The following is a 6,904-nucleotide window of genomic DNA, read 5'->3' as shown; positions in this document are numbered from 1 at the left end:
CTTCTTGCTCCTCCTTGTGCAGCTGCCAAAGGCCAACTCGGCCCCCAGGGTCTTCTGCGAGCTGCACCTCGTATTGCCAGGCATCACCGTGCATGCAGCCACACCGGGGACTGCCTGAGCCCTCTCCACCCACACCATCTTCAGCACCCGTAGGCCGTGGACTCGTACATAGCAGGAACCCAAGCAGTCCCTGCCAGGGCAGCGCTGCCCCGCTGTCCAGCTCAGTTTCACGCTGGAGGGTGCAGGATGCTGGCCGTCCCCTCCCCGGGAGTGGCAGTGCAGTCTGCAGCCTTCAGCATCCCTGGCATCATCAGCCACAGGGGTGGGAGCACCGTGAGTTGGCAAGGTCTCTGCAAGGCTGGGCTGATGGGTTGCATTGCAGCTTAATGGGGGGGCTGCAAGGTAGGTTCCCCCACACTGGAGCAGCTCTGTTCTAACATGTTACAGTGGTGCCTGGTGGGTTGTACTGGGCCAAGTGGCCCGACACTGCCACGCTGCAGGGCTGGGGCTGTGCCTGGCCACAGCCAGAGGAGGGGGAATGGGGTACGTGTGTGCGTGTGGAGCAAAGGGGTGCGTGGGGTCATGAGGAAGGCGTGTGGATGTTCAGTGTTATGTAGGTCCAGGATGGGTAGTGCCACCCTGTGTGGAGATGAGTGCTTTGGGGGGTGGCCCCGTGCCCTCCATGCTGAGCAGGGAGCCGGTGCCTGGGAAGCCCTGGGATGCTCAGTGGAGGGGGGTTGGAGGGGAGGGGGTGAGGGCAGGGTCCCTGACTGGGCTGGGGATGCTCTTTGGAGTTGGGGGCAGTGCTCCTGGCAGGTAGATTGGGGGGTGCTCCCAGAGGGAGCCAGGGAGCTGGGGAGGGAGGGGTGGTGCTCCCCTTGGCATAGGGTTTCTCGTCTTGCTGAGCAGTGCCGTGGGGTGGGGGGGACAAGTGTTGTGCACGAGCACAAGGGGCTGCTGGGAGTCCTGGGGTCCTTGGTAGATGCAATGCCAGTCAACCTCTTCCTTGCCATGTTCATGCCGCCCGCTGTGGTGGGGATCATCACCTGCCTGTCAGGTGGGGAGCAGTGTTAATGAAAGGCCATGACAGTATTTGGTGCCTTGGCCGGGTTGACACTGCTTGCAGCATTGTGCCTGGGCTGGCTTCCCCATGGCAAGGGGCCCTGGTCTTGCAAGGTTACCTCCTGCTTGTACATTGCTTAGCGGACATTGCACCATATTTAATTTGTATTTCCCCGTTAGAACGAGGTGTCTCGCCTTTATTTATTTCTTTATTTATGATGCATATTAATAAAAAAGGTGCTGATTGAGATCCCTGCTACGCAGCCTTGTGATTTCAGCCCGTTGGGAAGGGTCTGAGGGTTACCTGTGCTGGGACGCTGCACTGTAGGCTTCATCTTGTTTCCACCACAACCAACGCCAGACCTTCAGAAGGAGATAGGTTGCCCACAGCTATCAGACCTGTCAGTTCTGGCTGGGAAGGCTACATCATATTATCAGATGATGGTGCATCTCAGGAAGGCAATGTTGTTCCATGTTCCTTGTCTTTATTCCTTGTGCATTCTGGCATGGGACCAAGCAGGTTTCAGACAAGAGTTCACACCATTTCAGGCCGGCATCTGCTTCCCCAGGGTGCACCAGGTGTTGTCAGTAAGGTGTCCGTAGGTGCAGCCAAGCTGGAATTTGTAGCCTGTGGGCAGTGGGAGGAAGTCCTGAGCAGAGCATGAAGGAGGCGGCGAAGGACAGGTTGTGGGGCTGGGACCCAGAGCCTGGGACGACCTGCCCATGAGGCTCAGTGGCTGCAGGTCGCTCACAAGGAAGGGCTCCAGGGCTTTTAAACTTAGGCTCGCACAAGCATTGGACATCCAAGTCCAGCAGGAATGAGCCACAGGAGCCCATCCCTTCCCTTTACACCTCGGTAGCTCCCTGGAGAAAGGAAAAGCTCTGCTTGAGGCTCCATCCTTTGCTGCAAGGACACCATGCTGGAGTTTGTTGCAACCATGTGCACAAATGTTCTGCAGTGGTGGACTGAGTCAATCCAGTTGAAAAAAATGCAGAAATGAAGCAGTGTAAGCCCTTGTCCTGGCTTGGAGAGGCACAGAGCAGCCAGGGCTTGCACATGGGCTGCTTTAATTAACCTCTCAGAGGGGTGGCAGTCAGGGCTGTTTACAAATTACAATGAGACAGGCTGTTCTCCCCACATGCCCAGGCTGGCCCAAACAGGTGCTGAGTGCTCAGCCCCTGGGGTGGGAGAGGGGAGTTCCAGCTGCCTGTGCTGCCGGCACTGACAGGGAGCAGCTCGCTGGGTGCTCGCGCCCGGGCAGCCTCGGATGCAGGGGAGGCATAGCAGGGTGGTTAGGGTGTCAGAGGCTGGATTTGGAGTTGCTGCTACAGGGTTTGCAGCTGCTGAAGTCTTCTTCAGGGTCGTCTGGCTAAACTCAAGGAGGGTCTGGTTGGTGGTTTGATAACCACCTATCTGATGATAGCCTGTCCCAATCAGGAACTGGGCACGGGGCACAAAGCCCGTGAAGCCTGTGTGGCTGGAAGGCATCCAGCAATGCATGTGGTGCAGTGGCTGCTGCTGCGGCTGGGTGGCCCTGCTGATGACCTGGTCCTGGAGGGTCAGCTGCAGAATCCTGATGGGGACATGTGGTCGTGAGTACTGCTGGGGGCAGGCTGAGCAGGGAGAGGAGCTGCCGGGTGCTGCTGTGGCAGCTCAGCCAGCCCCCGACACAGGGAGCTCAGCATCCCTTGGCGCCCATTTGGCCAGGACGTGGCAGCAGAAATGTGGATGCTGTGGGGTGTGGGTGGCAATGGAGAGAGGGGCAGATGCTGGCCCACAGCCTTGTAAGCACCTGCAGAGTAGATGGGAGCAGGTAAGACGGTCATGCTATGTGCAGGACACCTCCTGGCTGCTTCCCTGAACCCAAATGCAGCAACCCTTCACTAGCAAATGGTGCAGGTCCCTGGCCTTGTTACTGCACCAGCCAGTCCCTTCCCAGCCTCCTGGTGGCAGGCTGCCTGCTAGGGCCAGTCCCACGTGCCCCTGCGCTCCGCAGGCACAGGGCAGAGCAGTGCCACCAGTGCCACTCCCAGCACCAGTGACCACCTTGCATGTGCTGGGGCACAGAGCAAGGCCAGGGGCAGCTCTGGACCAGCAGCAACATGCACGTTCAGTCCTGCCCATCTCATGTCACCTGTGTGGGGTCCTGGAGCAGTGTCTGTGTCCTTCATTCCTGCTCCTTGCAAGCAGCTCTCAGCCTCTGCTCGGCGAAGTTGCTCCTGCCCTCCTTGCGGATGTTGGAGTAGGTCTTAGTGAAGTACTGGGCTCTGGGGATGAACCCTGGGAGCAGAGATTCCAGCATGCAGGAAGCAAAGAGGAGCCCAGCTTCATGGTACAGGGCTCTGCTTTGGGGTGGTGGTGGGGGACTGTGGGACCCAGTGGTGGGGAAGGTAAAGACATGGGGTGACAGCATGGCTGGGGACAGATTAAGGGAGTAGTGGGAGTCCAAATGTGCATGACAACCTGAGGGACATGCACCAGCTGAGAGACAGAGACGTGCTGGTGCCAAGTGCTAGGGGGTCCTGGCAGGTCCCCTTGGACCTTCTCTGCCCAGGTCGTCAGGACCTGGCTCATCTTCAGGGCAAAGGCTGTGGCCATGGTCCCTGGATGCCTGCCAGGGCTGAAGCAACGGTGGCAGCTCTCAGAGGCTGCTGTGGGAGACTCGGAAGGGACGAGGCACCTCAGCACTAGCAAACTGCCACGCTGCTTTGGGGACAGGCTGAGAGAGCTGAGACGGGAATGCACATTTGAGCAGGACAGGCAGGGAGAGGTGGGACAGGGATGCACATGGAGTCAGGACTGGCAGGGAGAGGTGGTATAGGGATGCACACAGAGTCAGGATAGGCAGCCTCAGGGTGAGCACAAGGCCCTGGGGGTCTGCAACCACAGCAAGAGAGCTGTCGTCAGAGGGTGAACCCTATGGCTGAGCTGGGATGTCATAGTTTCTAAGGACAGACCTGCAAGCCATGCCAGTCAGCAAGACTCACAGGAAAGCAGAGGTTGTCTCATGGAACAGACTCAGTACCAGCCAGTATCAGGCCTGGCAGAGGAGTGTGACTGTAATGTCACCATGACTGCGTGGCATCTGGCAGACAACAAAGTATCGCATTAACATGGCAGCTTTTCAAGGCACTAAAAGCTGAGCAAGTGGGGAAGTGTCAGCATGGTGGGAAATGGGCTCATGCTCTGCTGGCATTGTACATTCTCTTGCAAGGGCTGCAGGCAGCACCGTGGTTGAAGGCAGCAGAGGGGCAGACGTCTGCACAAGGGAGCATGGGGCACAAGCAGGCATGTGTGTGTCCGAAGGAAAGGCCCTCATATTGAGGGAGGGGAGGGGATGCCTTTCCTTCCCATGCCCCTCCTGGCAGCCAGACCCAGTGCTCAGCCTGCCAGCATCCATCAGGCAATGACACATCCCCAAATCCCGCAAGGCTCCATGCAGCAGCCACACCATATAGGGCAGGGGCTGCCAGGCTGGGGATGGGCATGCAAGGGGCCCTGACACCTCTGCGACCACTGCTTTGGGGACATCAAGCCATGTATGAGCTCATATTCACCCCTGAGAGCTTTGTGCATGCTCGAAACAGCTGAACATCCAGCTTTCAGGCTAGCCCAGATGCAGCACAGCCCCGGGACAAACCAATTCCTCGCACAGGGGCTATCACAGTCCACGGTCACAGGAGCTGCTTCCCACGTTTCTGGTTGGCATGCCCCAGCTCATGACAGTAGCCCAGGAGTGCTGAGGCAGGACCAGATGCTGGGGTGCAGCCCAGTTCCCCTTCAGCCGGAGGAAGGACAGCGCTGCGACTGCGGCACTGTCCTGGGACTCAGCACTGAAGTCGGCATCTGCCGTGCAGACTTCCTTCCTCAGCCCCTTCACTGACTCCGTCTCTGCCTCAGTGCCCCCATCTGTACAATGAAACCCATAAGGTTTCCCCTGAATGAATCTTAGGGGCAGGATTGCCCACAAGCGGCTTTCACGGCCCAGAGACCCTGTTTCCCCTTGCTGTGATGCTCACGGGCAAGACCCAGTCTCTGCACACCATCAGCTGTGTGCACGGGGGAGATTTAGGTGAGGACTGGCAAGCCAGGTGCTGCTCCTGGAGAGCATCATGTAGGGGAGTAGCGTGTGTGGGTGCAGGCACCAACTTCCAGCTGCAGGCAGGAGGCCAGGAGCAGGCAGGAGCCCTTTCTCCAAGGTGTGGCCCCAGTGATAGGGTTCCTGCTTTAGAAGAGGGATGCAGACCCCTTTGCACCACAGATACACCTTTGGGAACATGGATCTCAACCAAAGGGAAGAGGCAGGGTGTAATACTACTGCCACTGGTTTGCAATACCAGCCAGGGGCAAGGAAGACGTCCATGTGTGTGTCTCCTCCACGTGCACCAGAAGGGAGGAAGATGGGGAACTGAGCTCTGTGCAGGACTGGACGGAGCACATTCTCAGGAAAGGGCTGTCTGCCAGTGACAGCCACAACATGCTTTGTTTCCGTGACCCTGTGTACTCATCAAAGATTGAAAAGTCCAGTGGCATTTTGTTCAGCTTCAGAAAGGGGAAATGTGTGAAATGAGGAAACTTGGATAAAATGAAGCTAAAAGAAGAAGCATGGTCACACAGTGTCCAGCAAACTTGCAAAGATCTAATGCAGCCTTTCAGGGTTCCTTGTATCAAAAGGCAGAGAGAAACCAGCAGGGCCAACACTAGGGCCAGAGGTTATTCGATACAGAGAGGCCCCTTCAAAGAGTCAAATGCATGTCCAGATAGCAAAAAATAGTATCAGGCAAGTAAGATGTAAAAGCTTGGTAAGACAAACAAAAAAGAGAGCAAATAACAGCCGGTAGAAGCAGCCAGCAGTCCTTTTTGCAAACACTTCAAGAGCTTCAAATCCGCCACAAAGTCTGTAGGGTCAATAGGAGAGCATGTCCTCGCAGCGGAGGAGTGACGTCTCCCAGGGTGGCAAGATCATTGCGAAACGTGGCTCAAATGCCAGCACACTGAAAGTTTTGTGGCGAAATGGGACACATGCGTATCAGCGCGCCTGGACCCTGGCATCGCAGCAGGATGTGGCTCCCTGCCTACACCCCGCTGAAATACACCCTGCCCATCCTCCCAGCTGTGCCTCATCTGCCAGGTGTGCTCTGCAACGGGGTGACATGGGGGAGGCAGTGCGACTTGCCAAACCAAGAAGCCCAGGGACACTTGTGTCCGGTCTTGTTGCAAACAAGCCAAAGCTGTCTGTGTGGCTTCGGGTTTGCCGTACGTGACCGAAGCATGTAGCTGCTGGACCCGCTGCAGAAGGTGGCGCTGGCTTGCAACATCCCTCTGTCCTCTGTGCAAGAGCCCAGGTTGTGCTCACGGCTGGATTTTTCTGATGTGGAGCAAGGGGAAGTGTAAAGAGCGAGAGAATGAGATGGCTTCCTGGCAGCTGCTTGGGCCATACTTCCTCCATGGCTTTTGAGGTTTCAGATGGGGTAATGAAGGGCTTTTGGAGATGCCGTAAACTGTTAGCATAGGATCTGACAGCCCTTGTGCTGGGAGTGGTGCACAGAGGGACTGGATGTGATTTTTTTTTAAGTCTTTTTTAATTTATGGAATTTCCCTACTCATTTTCCAAAGATCATCCAAATGAGGAACCTATTCCTACTGATATAGTTTGCTTTTGCAGCCCTTTAATTATTTCTTGAAAGACCCAGGAGCACCAATGGGCAGAGAGAGGTGATGTCTGAGTTGCTGCTGTTGCTGGAGGCAGAGCAGTGGTTCCTTCCCACCACCCTGCAAACCTCCCACACAAGAAGGAGCACAGCTACCTCCCAGGCTGTGCCCTGCTGCCATGCCAGGGTC

This window comes from Nipponia nippon, unplaced genomic scaffold (assembly GCF_047370975.1).
Source record: "Nipponia nippon isolate SJK-2023a ecotype South Korea unplaced genomic scaffold, ASM4737097v1 scaffold_40, whole genome shotgun sequence".
Taxonomy (NCBI): Eukaryota; Metazoa; Chordata; class Aves; order Pelecaniformes; family Threskiornithidae; genus Nipponia; species Nipponia nippon.
This window is presented reverse-complemented; position numbering follows the sequence as displayed.